The following is an 8,559-nucleotide window of genomic DNA, read 5'->3' on the forward strand; positions in this document are numbered from 1 at the left end:
TAACTTTTGTAATCCCAGGCTCCCCTTTGTGTCTCTCCCAGCCTGCGAAAGTCAGGCGCGAAGGAGAGCAGGGACAACCTAGCACATGCACTGTCCCGTCGAACCCGTTATGCCACAGGCCCCCCACAGAGCACATAAAAGGCCAATACATTAACTTTTAAAAAGCAGCAGCCAAAAGTCACTTTACATTTGGCTGGTAGATATAATAAAATAAAATAAAATGTGAAAATGAGCTGTCCTTCAGAAACTGCAGCAGGCCGTAGAGACACAATTTACAGAACAACAGAAGAACAGAAATTAATCAAACTGCGGGGGGCCCTTCAAGGCTTTTTAAGTGGTCTGTTGCAAAATATTCCAGTCACTTGAGAAATTAACAGTCAGACAGTACAGCGAGAACAGAACTGAAGACACAGCTTGTGAAAAGTGCAGTGAAGAAAAGTATACAAGAAGTAGTTCGGGGGAGTCTTAGAGCAGCTCAGTTGGGATGCCATTCCTGGGGTGGCGATAGGAGGGAATCTGGAGACACGTATCCTCGCTGTTGCCATGGCATTTCAGAGTAAACAGGGTGTCACACTTCCGAAAAGCCAGAGAGAGGGAGCAGGCGAGCGGGGGCTGCTATGTGCCGAGACCCCCCCCCCCCCTCCTCTGCAGCTGTGCCTTGCATTTCTAAAGAACCCTCTGCCATGGCTGCCCCTCTCCCCGACATGTGTCCGCTAATCTCCTGAATGTATGCGCACAAGTCTTGACTTGTAATGGACAGGTGCCCCCACAGCCATGGCCAACGCTTGCGTGCCGCTGCCATGAATTATGCATGAATGTGGAGAAGACACAAGACACAAGCTGCAACTGAATGACTCTTCTGATTGAAGTCATTATACATATATATATATATATATATATATATATATATATAAATAAGGCCTGCTATTTTATGTTTACATTCCCTATTATTGTGGTACTTTTCTTCTCATCCGTTCACCATAAAGGGATAACAAATATTCCTCTGGCTGGCATATCTAAATACGCTCACTTCCAATTGGACAGCTGAAGCAAATGGAGATACTCAAGAGTGTCTTTGAAACCTTGAGGGAAACATAAACGTAGGAGACTGATTTACTTGTGGCCTCTGAGATGCCATAATCTGTGCAGAGAAACAGATTTTGTCCTATGTCTTCTTTGTTGTTAAAATAACATTGAGGGAGAGAAAGAAATGAAAATCTGTCTTAGGTGAACAGCACACATGTTTAACCAAGGGTCTAGACTGTTTTTAACATAATCAGAGGTGTACCCTTGAGGTTTAAATCAGAGGTAAGAGCATTAGAAAATTATAGTACTTTTGCTATAATTTTAAAAAGGAGTAGATCTTACTCCTATTCAGTTTCCTCCACTTCAAACCGATATCTTATTCTGTCCAGATTTCAGGGTTTTGACCAGCATAAAACAGGTGCAACAAGGGCTTTTCACTGACCAGGCTGAGAGAGAGAGGAGAGGGAAGTGTACAACCTGTTATTTACTTGCGGAATTTTTGTTTTTATATAAGACAGAGGGGAGGAAAGTGAAAGAAGGAGAGAGAGAAAAAAATAAGCTTTTGATAAAACCCTGATTAATTTCTGCCTGAACTATTGGCTAAGTTTAGGATTGGCCTGAAACCAGCTTCTAATGAGCCCTCACTGTGGCTGCAGCCGCTTCTCTCACATGCTTCCCGAAGCCGTTCATTTAATTAAAAAGAAGAATCAGAAGACGTTTTTTTTATTTTTTTCCCTTCCTAAAACTGTCTCGCCACAATGGACGAGGAGTTGAGTTTAATGATGTTGGTCAGGCAGGAACTGTTTGCCTGTGTGGTGCAATGCAGCCAAGGGACAGAAGGGGGGTGGATGGGAGCCACAATGCACTCCCGGTTTCGGTGCACAATGAAGCCTTTGTTCAGGCTGGGGCCCCGTCTGCCGGAATTAGTGGAGCTGAATCAAATTCCCTCTTGTGGTGGCTCACACAAAGTAGCTGTGGCCTGCGCTAGTCTTGTCTAAAGGGCCCGTTGGCTGGGGGACAATAGCAGCAATTAGCATATGCCTGTGCGCACGCAGGCCCGTTGGACGCGTGATTGAGACATGGTCGGCCTGAGGAATACAGACCCCTGACTGTGCTCTTTCTTCTAGCCCCAGGCCGCAGGGCATTAGACGCCGGCTGAGTGACTTTAAATAGCAGGGGCCGCTGGCCACTGGCTGACCGTCCTCTCTCCTCCGTCAATGAGCCAATGAAGAGCTTCCAGTGGGCATAGGCAGGCCATGAATTCGGTACCTTTGGCTCCCAAGGTGCCGCCGCCAACTTGCCCAGACTTGTGGGTCATCATGTGTCCTTCTTGCTGTTTTTCCCCCCACTTGGCGTTGTGCCCTTCATCACGACACCTGCCACTGAGCAGGGCTACATGTTCGCCTGTGTCTCTTCTTTTTTTTCTTTTCCTTTTTTTCGTTCTTTTTCTTTTTTTGCTTTCGCTCAGTGTAGCTTACAGAGGACAAGGTCAGGCTTCCTTTCCAATTACCTCAGAACAGCAGCTCCATCCTGCAGGCACACTCCTGGTGTGTGCCTCAGGCCAGGGATAGGCCTGTAATCCTGACCAAGGATGAATCTGCAGACGTAGCTTCGATTCAGGATTGACAGGTGGACACTAGATGCAATAGTGTCTCATTAAGATGCGTTCGCTAGCTAACAAAGGCCTCCTCCTCAGAGATTTGTGTGTGGTACGTCAGCCTTTGCCAGTCTTATTTTCTTTCATTATTTCATATATTTTATAGCTTTACATTTACCATTGTCCAAGAGCAAGTGAAAAACAGTAAGATGTTAAAAAACTACTGCCAAACAATTGGATGAATGCATTTTAAAGGGTTCAAATAAACCTACCACTATAATATAGACCTATACTTACTTGCCAGGATTACAATGGATGATCAAATACAATACAGAATTTGAGGTCACCATCTTGCTTGGGCAGTCAAAGAGTTAAATTGAATGCCCCCAAAATGAAGACGGTAGAATGCTTCCAGTCCTAATGGTTCCCTTCTCTCCTTTCCACATTCCACACACCACCATCTGAACACACACATGTAATGGCTTTCCCTGAAATAAAAGCACAGATTTTATCTTTTGAGATAAAACCTGAATGATAACCTACATCTAAACAACAATCTGGCATCTGTTTCTTTGTTTGACTGCCGTCACTCTCTAGAGAGATTTGCAGGGGAAAATTATCCCCAGATGATGCATTGCAGAGAAAGACAAACAAATATCTCCTCTAGTAAGGTTTACACCATATCCAGGGTTGTTCTAACATAATTAAAGTTGGACATGCTGTTTTAAAACTGTGGAATAATTGTTTTATATTAGGCATTGTTTAAACTACAATAGACATTTTATTATTGAGAGAGCATTCCCTATTTAAGATGCTGTTGTATATGACACAGAAGAAGATTAACAGATGGCGAAATTACATGGAAAAGAACTGGTGGGAAAGTAAACTCCCTGTATGAGATGAGATATCGTATTCACTTATGTAACAGCAGGAAGCTGTGTTTGGATTTGGATACCTCAGAGAAACAAACATCTGAAACGCTCTAAAAACACATCCCAACAGTCACCCTATTCTGAACAACCATATATAAACATATATGTATTTGGTATATAAACAGACTGCAGTGTTTTTTTTTTTTTAAGAATTTCAAATGGATTAATCAGATGAACCACAGGGAACTCATCATAATTCATTTCAATTCAGTTGTGCAATAAATGATACAAATCAATCCCTATATTCTTGGTAAGACAACTGCCTAGTTCTCTGTTGTAGGTTACTCTAAGGTCTGGAGAGATGAAGATCAAAAACAGCTTTTCCTTTTTCCCATGCTCTTGACTAACGCGTGTCATTGGAAAAAACAGTAGAGAATTGGTGATAACCCTGAGCTAAGCCAACTGCCCCCAAACCCCTCTCATTTTTTAAATATGTTTTGGGAGTTAATAATGACAAGAAACGTGTTTGTTGAAGCAAACTATTGTGGCAGGTGCAGGGTGGATGACATTTGGATCAGATCCCGAAACTATAAACCTGATATCAGCAGTTCTCAGCTGGGTGTACCTCAGGAAGCATCTCCCTCTTAGGAGTGAGAGAGATCACAGCAGTCTGTTCCCTTCTTAGTGTCAAACGGGGGGAGAATCATCACCATGTGAGAAAGGAAGTCAAGTAACACCCTGAGAGTGTCACCCCAGGTGTCACAAGGACAGGAGAGCTGGTTCTCAAAGGTGGGTCACCCTTCAGATATTCTCCCTGGCAGTTGGAACACAGTTATGGATTCTCGTCTTCAGTGCCTCTCAAAGTGTAGACGGTGGATCTACAGCCTTCTCTAGCACCCGTCTGTAAATTACCATCCATTTCCTGGCGTACTCCTTCTCTACCCGAAGAGGCAGTCAGAAACGTCTCCCACTGAGAGCTTGTTAAGACGCTGCAGTGTGAACTGGTTAAGGGGATGGATGAAAGCCCTGATGGCTGTACAGTTCTGCTTGTATGTGTGTGTGTGTGTTTGAGTGTGTGTGTTATGGGAGGGGGGTACATCAGCTGCATTGTTGTGTTTCTGTTTGACTTCAGGGGTTTTATTTGACAGTTGGTGGCAGATAGAAAACTTAGTACTGGACACAAAAGTTTTGCTAGCATTTTGCTTGCTTTGCATGTTTTTTTTTTTTTTTATAGAAGTCAAGCTGGTTTTATTCCCAGGGTTGGGGGGGGGGGGGGGGGTGGCTAAATGAGCAGCTTGCACCTCCACATGTGCTTTGTTTTGCTTGTCTGCAACATTTTATTATTATTATTATTATTATTATTATTATTATTATTATTATTATTATTATTATTATTATTATTATTTCTTGGCAGACGCCCTTATCCAAGGCGACGTACAACATAAGTGCAATACAAAGTGCAAGAATACCATTTTTGAAGCTACTTGATGCTTTAACAGAAAGAAAATAATTTCAAAAATAGCACTGTGGTAAAAGTTTCAAGCCCGTCGTAATGTGGTTTACAGCACAATGGGGCCATTTCCTTCACTTGACAATTGTGCTGTGAGATTTGCTTAGTATGAGCGTCAGAGAAAACAGTTGCAGTCTTAAAGGTGAGAGATATGAGCAGACACTACCGAATTCTTATCATCTTACGTAAGGAGGAAGCATTAATTGACTTTTCGGGTCTGTTATTATTATTATTATTATTATTATTATTATTATTGTTATTATTAATATTGTTGATTTTGTGAAAATGAGAAAAGAGGGGAAAACATAGACCTTCAGTTCTTCCACAGTTATTTTTGTACTTTGGCAACTGCTCCGATTCCTGTGTCGTTTAAGACTTTAAGCTTCTGTCAGGGGAGCACTCAGTCCCATCCTGACTGTTCTTTCCCAAGACCGAGAGGAAACCTTCCCACCCGAGCTCCTGTAACTTCTGCCTCCTCTACCTCCTCGGTCCTCTCAAGTATTAGGAACGCTGTAGGATTCCTTCAGGATATTCCTATTGGACAGTTAGAAACATTAATGTTTATGCAGCTATAACCGAATTATGGTGTTATCCATTCAAACTATAAAGGAATTGATTGGTTCATTTGATGTTTTCACAGCGCTTTAGGGTCTGGAGATGAATGTCCCGGCTCTAGCCGTTTTCAGATCCAGTTTGAAAGTAATAACATACCTGAGCAACTGAGTGGCTGCAGCATTAACCGCAGTTCATCACCTGCCCAGCGTTGTTACAGGTTAGCGTGTAATTGTTGATCGCTGTCAGGTTGTTTCAGTACACAGTGACATTCAGTGGAGGCCACTTACAGCTCTCACAAAAGCACTTAAAGGATTTGCCTTAGTTTGAGACCCTTTTCACATGCAGATCTTCAGCTTGATTTCTGTGTCATCGACTTGCCTATCATTGCGTCCAGGGTTCTGTTTATGCCATATAATACAATGTTTTGAAGGGATTGTTATACTGTTTCTGTGAGTGTGCTGCTCTTTGAGGTAGTCCCTTGGGCTCTCTGCCAGCAGGCATTCATTTTCTTTAGCAAGCAGTGGGCAGCTTTGCAATTCTGACTCTTCTGTTTCTTGTCCCCTGAATAAGTGTGAGGCCCAATTAGCAGATGTGAAGTATGCTGGGCCTAGGAAATATGGCCTGACTGAGAAAAAAAGGTAACAATAGCATATACAACTAGGGACATGTTCACAATATTTATGTAATGATTTGCGCATTAATGATGAATGTAGCACATTCTACCTTTTCTTGTTCGCTAACCTATCAAATGCTCCTGCTTCCATTGTAGACAGAAGACATCATTACATGACATCCATGGATTTCTCATGGCTGTGTAACTCCTGGATCACTGAGTATTTATTAAGGAAATGTATTATTTTTGCCAGGAGTGCTTTAAGTGGAAGATTGTGGCATTTCTCTCTCAAGTGATTTATAAACTGGAGCGACGTCAGAATTCTAAAACAAAAAAATATATATTGCCTATAATGCAATGAAATTAAAATTTAAAATTTAAAAATATTTCTATGTGTGTGTGTTTGTGTATATATAGTTCAATGTAATGTTATTGATATATTAAATTCTAAAAAAATCCATCGATCAATCATGCTTATCATGCTTTTATTTCAACTCATCTCTATTTAAAAATGCCATAAAACAACACAACACAAATCAACATAAAAACAAAAAAAACAAAAAAAAAATATATATATATATATATATATATATATATATGGGAAGATGTGCATAAATGCGAACTCCACGCCGCCCAGGGGCTTTCTCTGGCTGTTGCTATGTAAGCCTTTCTCTCTGTTTTGTTCATTTGTGCATCGGGATGAAAGACATTGCAGACAGTGTCTACAGAAGCATGTCAACCTGTTTGATTGCTTCTTGACCAATGAGAAGGCTGAGTTTGGTTTCCAGCTGGCCATCTGGTGCTAAGGTGACGCTTGGCCTTTTTTGCGGCCTGGTAGCACCAGACCAGCTGCTGGGGCCTGCACTGAGGCTTTTGTGAAGCGGGGCGGGGGGGAAGTTTGGAGGCTTGGGGTGGGGGGTAGAGAGACATAACTCATTGCTTTATTTAAGTCCCAGGCTGGATAAACACATTGAGGAGTGGATATTGATCTCGTAATGAGGGACACAGAGATGCTGCCTTGTCCTGGCAGACAAATCTGGAATAATTTGATTCCTTATCGCCTCCACGTCCTTCTGTCCCCCAAGCCCTGAAGACTGTACGAGAGCTCCTGTAGGTGCATTTTAATTATGCTGCCCTGTGCCTCTAAAGTGTGGCTTTGAGATGCTTAGGTACACCATGTGTTACATGTACAGGAGACATGATAGCGTGGCTGCTTGTCGAAAAACATGACAGAGAGATTTTTGTAATTGTTTCCTGCTTCCTCATACACACCACCTTTGTTTCACATTGTTTTATTTTAAGAAATGTAAAATACTTTAACCAAATAAACAGTATTCACCTTTGTTTCACATGCTCTGATAGGAAAATGTTTCTTAATGAGGTACATACATTTTAATTTGAGCAGGTCACAGGTGTTTGATAGTGAGCATTTCTGCAGATTACATCTCAGTACATCTGGGTCAGTTTTAATGAAGAATGCCATGTATTGTCCCCCCTGCACCATGTTTTGATGCAACAGATGTTAATGCTGCACAGGAACAAGGATCAAGCTATTGCTTTGTTTTGTCAGGACAGTCACTAGAACTTTTTCTAAAAAGTGGTTACAGTATTTCCGTTATTTAGTAGTCCTTATATACTACTGATTTAGTACACATGACAAGCTTGTGATTTATTCCCCTTATTCCAATCCTGACTAGTTCTAACAGCATAAAACAAAAGGAGAAAAAACTTCCCACCAACTCCAGAGACTGGCCATTTTTATCACTCCCCTCATCATGTGCCTAATTTGAAGGCCAGAGTTGTGCTCCAAAGGAAATATGTGTATGTGCACGTTTCGGAGGCCGCATAAACAGGATTTGTGTTTCTTTCCTCCTCATTGTGTTGTGAGAATCAACCGGGCCTTGTCTCTCCAGACTATAGTTGTTTCAAGGCAAGATCGAGTTCTTTCATTCCCCCACCTCCGATCATGAAAACAACCGCGACTCAGCCTGAAACGATACAGAAAGGAAAGGAGAAAAAAAGTAGTTTGAAGGCCAGGAAGACCGAAGAGAATGCAAAATCCTGTCCCAATTCAGACTGGCAGCTTGAAAGGTCTTGGAGAAAGGCTAGCCGAGAATATGTTTTCAGAGCTGAACTGATACTGGCAGTCAAAGGCGAGACAACAACATGCTAGGGTTTTAGAAAGCCAAGGAAGGCTGTCTCTCTTTAACAACGCCAGGCCAAACTTCTACAAATGTGCTTTGTTGAATGAACCATAAGTTTGCAGCCAATACGCTTCAAGTCTGTTTGAAGACTGAGTTGTTGTTTTTTTGTGTTGCTTCATACTGGACATAGTTCTAGAAATCCCTCGATAATCTTTAGAATAAATAGTAGGGAAAACTTTGCA

The sequence above is a fragment of the Amia ocellicauda genome, chromosome 9 (assembly GCF_036373705.1).
Source record: "Amia ocellicauda isolate fAmiCal2 chromosome 9, fAmiCal2.hap1, whole genome shotgun sequence".
NCBI classification, from domain to species: Eukaryota; Metazoa; Chordata; class Actinopteri; order Amiiformes; family Amiidae; genus Amia; species Amia ocellicauda.